Here is a 9105-nt window from a genome sequence, read left to right on the forward strand (position 1 = left end):
ACTTGTGTCAAAGACACCATTTCCTTCCCAGTTAATTTTGTATATATTGCTGTACTCTACCTTGGTCGCAATAAAGCAACTACCTCGTATTCGTATTCTAAGTTTTTGTTCTCCCCCAGACTGCATAACCTGCAATGCCAAATTTTACATGTCCGAATCATTGATTTGGATGAAGAACGACTCATCAAAGTCCGTTTGGTACGTGATTATCCTAATGGCTAAGAGCTTGGACACAAGCTCGACACAAAGATTGAGTTGAGGAGATGGGCAGGGATGAAATGAAAAAGTTTAGTCCTAGGGGGGAGAAAACCCAAATAATAACCATAATGGTAGCCGATAACATTTATTGAGCACTATAATTTAAATTTAGGATACATAGAGATCTCTATGGTTCTCCATATCCTAAAATATATCAAAATATAGAATATAAAACCTTATTCCAAGTATCTCATTTCATGCAGTATCTCATTTGTTACTCATAATAACCCTGTTATGAACTGAATTATGTCTCTCTCAAAATTCTTATGTCAAAGCCCTAACCCCCAATAGACTGTATTTGGAGAGATATGGCCTGTGAGGAGGTAATAAAGATTAATAGAGGTCACAAGGGGGAGGCCTTAATCTGGTAAGAACAGTGTCCTTACAAGGAGGGGAAGAGACATGATCTCTCTCGCTCTCTCGGCACACAGGGAAAGGCCGTGGGAGGACACAGCAAAGAGGCAGCCTTCGGGGCACCTGTATGACTCCGTTGGTTGAGTGCCTGACTCTCGATTTCAGCTCAGGTCATGATCTCACGGTTTGCAAGACCAAGCCCTGTGTTGGGCTCCACATTGGGCATGGAGCCTGCTTGAGATTCTCTCTCTCCCTGTCTGTCTGCCCCTCCCCTGCTTGTGCTCTCTCACTCTCAAAAAAGAAATTAAAAAAAAAAAAAAAAAAAAAGGCAGCTATCTACATGCCAGGAAGAGAGGCCTTCCCAGAAACTAACCTTGACTACACATTGATCTTGGGCGTAAAGACGTCAGCACTGTGAGAAAATAAATGTGTGTTGTTGAAGCCACCCAGTTGGTTGGTTGAGAGACCCAGTTGCCATAAGAAAATCCAGTTTTGTCATGGCAACCCTACAGGACTCATCCAGCCCCTATCGGGTAACAGCTCCATTTTACAAGTAAATGTAGAAACAGATACAGAAGAGAGACTCAGGGAATGTATAATAACCTATCCAAGGTCAAAAAGTAGACAGAAGAATTTTCAGCAGACTGGATGGCTACAAGATCAGTCTCAAGGTAAGAAGTGCCAGAGGCAAGAATACTTATTTATCATTATTTTTAAGTTAAAGTATAGTTGACATTCAAGATCCTCCTAGTTTCAGGTGTACATCAGAGTGATTAGATGTTTTTCTACGTTATGAAATGATCCCCATGACAAATCTAGTTACCATCTGTCGCCCCACGTTATTAGAACATTATTGACTATATTCCCTGTGCTATGCATTACATCCCCCTGACTTACTCATTTCAGAAAAGCAAGTTTATGCTTCTCAATCCCTTTCACCTCTTTTGCACGCCCCCCAACCCCTCCCCACTCTGGTAATCAGCAGTTTCCTGTATCTATGAATCTGTTTTCTGTTTTGTTTGTTTATCATTATGTTATTTATTTTTAATTTTTTAATGTTTATTTTTGAGAGAGAGAGAGAGAGAGAGCGCGCAAATGAGGGAGGGGAAGAGAGAGAAGGACACACAGAATCTAACGCAGGGTCCAGGCCCTGAGCTGTCAGCACAGAGCCTGATGTGGGGCTCCAACTCACAAACCACGAGATCGTGACCTGAGCGGAAGTCAGATGCTTAACCGACTGAGCCACCCAGGCGCCCCTCATTATGTTTTTTAGATTCCACATATAAGTGAGATCTTACAGTATTTATCTTTTTCGGTCTGACTTATGTAACTTAGCATACTACCCTCCAGTCCATCCTCGTTGTCACAAATGGCAAGATCTCACTCTTTTTTATGGCGGAGGGATATTCCATTGTATATACATACCACACCTTCTTTATGCCTTCATTTACTGAATGCACTTAGGTTGCGTCCAGATCTTGGCTACTGTAAATAATGCTGCCATAAACACAGGAGTGCACATTCTGGTGTTTTTGTTTTCTTGGGATACATACCTAGAGCTGGAATTGCTAGACTGTTTTGGTAGTGCCATTCTGATAAGCAAAAATATTTCAAACCTAGAAATAGGTTTTCCAACAACACAGTGAGATTCCTTATATAATAGTCGTATTGCTGGATTAGAAATCTAGGGTGCATGGGTGGCTCAGTAGGTTGGGCATCTGGCTCTTGGTTTCGGCTCAGGTCATGATCCCAGGGTCGTGAGACAGGGGTCCGCATGGGGCTCTGCGCTGAGTGTGGTGCCTTCTTGGGATTCTCTCTCTCCCTCTCTCTCTGCCCCTCCCCTGTTCACACACTCTCTCTCTCTCTCTCTTTCAAAAATAAATAAATAAACTTTAAAAATTTATTTAAAAAAAAAGAAATCTAGGCTGAGAGAAGCAATCTTGTAGGAAATGTCATGTGGCTCAGAAGAGGCAGGGAGGGGCTTTTATCTGTTCTCTGAGGCTAGATGACCTTGGGAGCCAATTCGGGAAACATTTTCCAGCTTGACCTGGGGAGGAGCCAGAAGATAAAGTTTGGGACAGCTGTGAAAGCCTGATGTCTCTACTAAGACAGAACAAGGATAAAGACCACATCCCACTGTATTTAGAATACAGTCCAAGTTCTTTCACATGGGCTGTGTCTACAGCATACTCTTGGGATTTATTACCCAAACCAGGACATTTTGGAAGGTGAAAGGAAATACTATTTCAATTTTTCTAGTACGACAGGTTAAGCCAGGACAGTGCTGGGCAAACATGGATACAGCTTTGCAATAGGGTCCTGCCTTGTCTCACGTCATTTCTCCCGTTCATGTATCATACTGACTTTCTTTCAGTTCTGTGAACACATCCACATCCAAGCCGATTCTCGTTCGGAGACCCCACACCTACTTTCCCGCCGCGTGTTCCAGCCCTTCTCTCTTGGCCTGGGTCACTAATCGGTAGTGGTCACTGTTGGTCAGTTGCTCAGCAATCTTCCCCGCTTCCTCCTTCCTAACCACTCTTTGATTTCATCCTGCCCCCCCCCCCCCCCCACGCGACCCCTGCGCTCGGGAACTCTCGACCACATCCTTAGTCCGGGGAAGAGCACTGACTGAATGAGCCCATCAGCACACGGCATTGCTCTCTCTGGCCAGTGACTTAGGGACAGTGCATTCCCTGGGCGCTGCACGCAGGCAGCACAAAACATGCTCAGAGGTGGTTTGAGCAAGCTAAACAGTGAGGGGGTGGGGGGACGGTCACGGCCGCTACTGCCACGGGTGTCAGGCACTCAGGATGCACCCTGCCTGGTCATCTTCAACACGTGCCTGGAGATGCTCAGCCATCATATTCACATTGAAGCCACAGGAAGGAAGACGGGACCAGGAAAGGCGTACTCCCTCCCTGGAAGAGTAGATCTCAGAAATTACACAAATTACCCCCATTTACCTGGCATTGCTAAACCCTAGTCACAAGGCCACACACAGTCACAAGGGAACACGAGAAATGTAATCTTTATTCCCGGTGGCCCGGTGCCCTGCCGAAACCTGAGCATGATGGATGTTGCTGGAAAACTAGCGGTCTTTCTACAAGGTGGCTCAGCCTGAAGGGCAGAAGTTAGTCTCTAAGCTTATTTTTCTTTTCCTCTCATGTCAAGGAAATGCAACTAATCCTCAAGTTGCAACCATCGCTAAATGAGAGAAAGATAGATTTCTATGTTGTCTGAGACATGATCCTAAGAAGACCCGGGTTTAGAAGGAAACAGACACTTTGGGCAGCAGAGCAGAAAGAAGAACCAAGCTCCTGAGGACACGGTTGGGCACCGAATCCCCCAGCATGAAGCTCTAACTCTTTGTGGGTTCGAAGGAGTTAGATGGGTCCGAGGAGAGATGTCCTTACTGTGAAACCACTCCGGTTCACGGTCCCTTTCTTGTAGTTAAGGGAGCTTGAAAGCATTCGCTACAGGCCTTCCTAAACAGCCAGCCTCTTTTACAATCTCTCTCAGTAACCTCTTCTTTGCCTTCACGGCACTTACACTAATTTCCAATCATTTATTTGTTGTTTAAAGTCACTCTCCTCCCGGGGGCGGTAAGCCAGGAGCTATGGGACTGGAATTGTTTTGCTCTAGGAAATGAGGTGAAGTGGGTTAGCACAATGCTCGGCACACAATAGGCTTGTAAACAGATGTGCCATAAAGTGACACTAATGAGCCTCGAGACGTTCAGAGAGAGTTTCTAAAGGTAGAGAGAGCTAGAGCCACGTGAAGTGATGCAGGACAGCGTGGGGGAATCAGCCTTTCCTGTATTCTTAGGTTTTTTGCCATCAACCAGTTTTTCAGCTACAGCCAACATTTGTTTTGTAGGGTTGGCAGTGATCTCGGATTTGAATATTGAGCCTCCAGTGCATAAATGGGACCAGAGGGCTTCTAACCACCTCCGATGGGGTCACTTTGCAACCTTGAAGCAATGCCTTCCCAGGCGCCGGAGGGCAGGATGTCTTATCTGCAGGTGGCAGGGCTATTCACATCTAGCTCTTAGACCCAGGGCTTTGCCCCTGAGGGCGTGTTTCTGGCCGAGTTTTCTATTGCTTACTCTTCCCCTCCCCCCCAAACCTTGTGTCATTCTTTTACTTCTGGTAATAGCAAATACATTAAACAATGACCTTGATATGTTTATATTTACAGGTGATCTCTGAAGTCACTTACATTCCACTCGGAAATGTAGGTCTAACATCTTTCTGTCTCGTACACTCATTGTTTCTTCATATAACCCGTGGCATTAATTTTTAAACAATATGTAACTCAAGGCTCTGTTCTAGTTAAATGTGATTATTACACCGAAGCTCGGGGGAAAAAGTGTAACCCCGACAACTGAAAGCAAGTAGTCTTTACTTTCAAAATCGATGTTTCGATGAAAATTGACTTTTAGCAGGGCCAATGCGAGTAGCTATCTTTTATGGAGTGCCTACGTGATTCAGGTGTTACGACGGGTAGTTTATACAACGCAAGCAGCAACATGTGTTTAATCCATGGGAAAAGATTGGTGCTACAGGCTGCTCTATGTTCTACAGAATGAGTAGTTGGAATCGTTCAATAATAGGAAATTATTTGACTTTGAGAATTTTCAGAATTAACATTTGCATTAAGATAGTACTCACCATATGATTATGAGTAACTCAACTATTACAGATGCAAATGAATTGAAGTTTCAAACATTTGATAAAGTCCACAGAATAGCTGAGTTAAAAAACAATTCTTTAAAAAAATTTTTTTTAAATGTTTATTTATTTTTGAGAGAGAGAGAGAGAGAGAGAGAGCAGGGGAGGGGCAGAGAGAGAGGGAGACAGAATCTGAGCAGGCTCCAGCCTGTCAGCACAGAGCCTAACACGGGGCTCGAACTCATAAACTGAGAGATCATGACCTGAGTAGTGGTCGAACACTTATCCGACTGAATCACCCAGGCACCTAACACTGCTCATTTAAAAAAAAATCTTTTCAATGTCTACTTACTTTTGAGAGGGGGGAGGGGCAGAGAGAGAGGGAGACAGAATCCTAAGCAGGCTCCAGGCTCCCAGGTGTCAGCACAGAACCTGACGCAGGGCTCGAACCCACAAACTGTGAGATCATGACCTGAGCCGAAGTCAGACACTTAATCTCCTGAGCCACCCAGGCGCCCCCAAAACAACTCCCTTTTTACCTGTAGGATTATTTTTTAGATTTGTAATTATCCTTCTATAAAATTTTTGAGATGTGATTCATTTGCCTCACAGAATCGTGGATATTTTGTTTTAAAACAGAAAATAAAAACAGGCATTTAATATCAGCCCTCTGTCTCACCACATCTTCTCCCCCTGGTTTTCTGTTTCCAAGCTCCTTGAGGCTGGGACACGTGCCCCTCCCACCCACCTCCCTATAACCTACAGGGTCAACTCTGCAGGTGTTTAGACAATCCTGACAGCGGGTAAGAAAGATTATCAGTGTATGAATACCCCTGTGCCCTGGAGGGGGGCATAGTTAATCCAAGATCCCCAACTGGGATCTGGGACGCAGCTATGGCAGCTTCGCTCCTTAGGCCCCCCCTTAGTGGCTTCTCAGCCAGATGTAGCCTCAAATTACAATATCCCCTTTCCACTCTCGTCCCCATCCTAGACAGGATTGAGAGTCTGCCATGGTCTCTACCTCTGAGTTCAGCCTGACTATCCAGTTTAGTACCTGGGAGTCTTGCCCTGAATACCTACGAACATTCTATAGCCTGCACGGACGCACCTTGTTCAATTACCACTTACCTGCCCAGCGCCTGAGTTCTACCTCTATTATAAGTTCCCCAACAGGGGGTTCTTCTCTTACAATCAGAATCAAGCCTAATGAGTACATGTAATATGTCAAGATTACGTGGCCAGAAAACCCAACTTTAGAGAAAAGATTTACCAAGAATTATTTCTGAAAGAATTAAGGTAAATGGTCGAGATAGATCCCCCAATATCTGTCATCTATGTTTTATTCCAGCAACTCTCCCCAAACTGTTAAATAACTGTTACAAGATGTTACACACATAATAATTCTTACTTTAAAAACATTGATTTTAGGCTTATAATTCTAGAAGTATTGTAAGTTCACAAGCTGAAAGGAGGAAGGGGAAATGCAAGGTCAAGTACAGAGAGGGCTCTGTATCCACATCTGTATCAAAAAGCTCAACGAAGACAGAAAGTGAAGAAACACAGCTTGTAGCCTGGCTAAAGTTTTGGCTCTTTATCTTGTTCGAGAGAAGGAAGACACGATCTATTCACTGCTTCCTTCTAAGGATCTTTGTGTCAGGAATCACTTGGGATCTTTCCCAGGAAAACTGTCACAAAAATTACCGACTGTTAATTATCTAACTTAGAGTGAAGCATATCTTAAACAAATTAGCAACTTAAATGCAGAAAGACCCCCTAAGAGTTTATGTGTAACTCACATCTCCTATGCTGGTGTTTTCTGCATCACCACTGTCCTGGGAACACCCTTGGGGCACTGGGTTTTGCCTGCCTCTGTGGTAAAATCAGGGTAAATGGCAAGATGATTTTCTCAGCATTTGTTAACAGATCTGAGGCTGGGTCATAAGTCTTTTGCTTCCCCATCTGCTCTCGAATACCAGTCACTTACGACTGACTCCTGCAATGTGACACATGATTAAGCCACAGAAGCAGAATTTGTGCTTCAAGCATTTCAGTTTTAGTAGTATATTCACATCGCTTGAATGGTACCTCTTACTTCCTTCCGCTCGAAAGATTCACAGAAGTGTAAGAGTGCAAAAAATTTAAACATATTCCAGCATTCAGGAGCTAAAATCTAGTACATTCTCTTGAAATTTTTTTTTCTTTCAGAATAGACCTTTCAAAGTAAGGATATGAAGAATTCAGATATTTTCTTACTCCTTTTTTGTAAGTTACTAAGATGGAATAATATTGTTGCATGTGGATGTTTAATTTATCAGGTATTCTCAGTAGTTAAAAGTCTGAGGGAAAAAAAGGTAATTTTAGGTATTACTCAGAGTTTTCTAACCTCTGCTATATATTGATTTAAAATTCTTGTCAGCTTACATACATAAATAAGGAGCATGAAAGTAACAGATTCACACAAAGAATATACTTGACTGAGATCATGGCTTTTGCCTGATTGGTTCCCCTTCCAGGGAGGCCAGATGAGCTGATGAAGACACTGAATGGCTCAATGATTAAGAACAAGTAGTGAAAACATCTTCCCATCCGGTGCTGTGGACACGTGTAAAAGCAGAGGGTTGCGAAAATCAACATTAAGCGGGTAACTCAAGGTCAAGAGCTCAGAGAAATGTGTCCACATGAGTAAACAGAACAGGGCCTGCCACCAGCATTGGGGACAGAGGGGACAGAAGGGAGAAGGCAAGGAATCCAAAGGGCAGGCCGGATAAATGCAAGGTGCAATCCGTCAAAACACGTAGGCAGTTTAGCGCCCTGAACTAAGGATGGAGCACGTTAGAAAGGCTTAGGATTAAAAAAAAAAAAAAATAATAATAATAAATAAATAAATAAATAAAATTATGACTCTTTCCCTTACAGAATAGAATGGGGCTAAGTTTTCTTGGATTTTGGTAGAAATCCTTAAGAACATTCTTCATATGGAAATTTATGAAGCAGGAGATAGTCTTTGTGTTGGGGGTGTCCACGACCCCGTCAGGTTTGCTGATTTGCCATCAGGACTCACAGGACTTACACAGTCATACTCACAGCCAAAGACCATATTGCAGTAAAAGGATCACACAGTAGAGACAAAAGAGGGAAAACGTGCATGGGGAGAAGTCCTCTTCCAGAGGAGTCACAGAGGATGTGCTTAACTCCTCCAATAATGGGTTGGGACAGCACAGGCGAAATGTTGTCAACTAGGGAAGCATTAGACTCAGTGCCCAGGGTTTTCACGTGGGGATGGTCATCTAGGCACCCTCTGCCCGGCATGTCCCAAAATTCCAGACTCCCCCGAATAAAGCAGGTGTTTGGCATCAGCCACATTGTTTCAACAGTTTATGTGCAGTGAGTCACTTATAATTTAGGGGAAGTTTTACATCAGTGCGGAGAATTGTTTGCCCGCCAATTTCCTCGATGCCAGCCCAGGGCCAAGCCCGCAGGCGGTACTTCTAAGGAGAGATGGCCTGTTGTATTGACCCTTCCCATAACCATTCCCCCCTTTTATTTCCATTCCAGATGTGGCTGGCTTTGTTTGCCAATGGTTATCTAGAAACCTGTCTGTGATAAAGGTGACTCAAATGAGTTAAAGAACCTCACCTTGCATGGTCTGAATTTTCAGATGTACTCTAGAGTTTCAAGGGTCTGAATATATTCTAACAGGGTAATTCCCCAAAGCCGACCTTGAGGTGGACTGCTCAGCTGGGACTAGCTCCCCTGGGATGTGTGTGGGTTCTCCAGTGACCAGATGTACACCCTGGCATGTAAGAGACATAGTTTCAAC

The 9105-nt window shown here is 43.8% G+C and overlaps 1 long non-coding RNA gene across 1 annotated transcript; it reads left to right on the top strand.

Annotated features, from left to right (window-relative positions):
* The first annotated feature begins 1012 nt into the window (after positions 1 to 1012).
* Positions 1013 to 4789, top strand: LOC122470390. The gene is made up of 2 exons (XR_006293904.1): positions 1013 to 1283; positions 4492 to 4789. It is a non-coding gene; the product is annotated as an uncharacterized LOC122470390 (long non-coding RNA).
* Positions 4790 to 9105: the final 4316 nt, after the last annotated feature.

Source organism: Prionailurus bengalensis, chromosome B1 (genome assembly GCF_016509475.1).
Source record: "Prionailurus bengalensis isolate Pbe53 chromosome B1, Fcat_Pben_1.1_paternal_pri, whole genome shotgun sequence".
Lineage (NCBI taxonomy): Eukaryota > Metazoa > Chordata > Mammalia > Carnivora > Felidae > Prionailurus > Prionailurus bengalensis.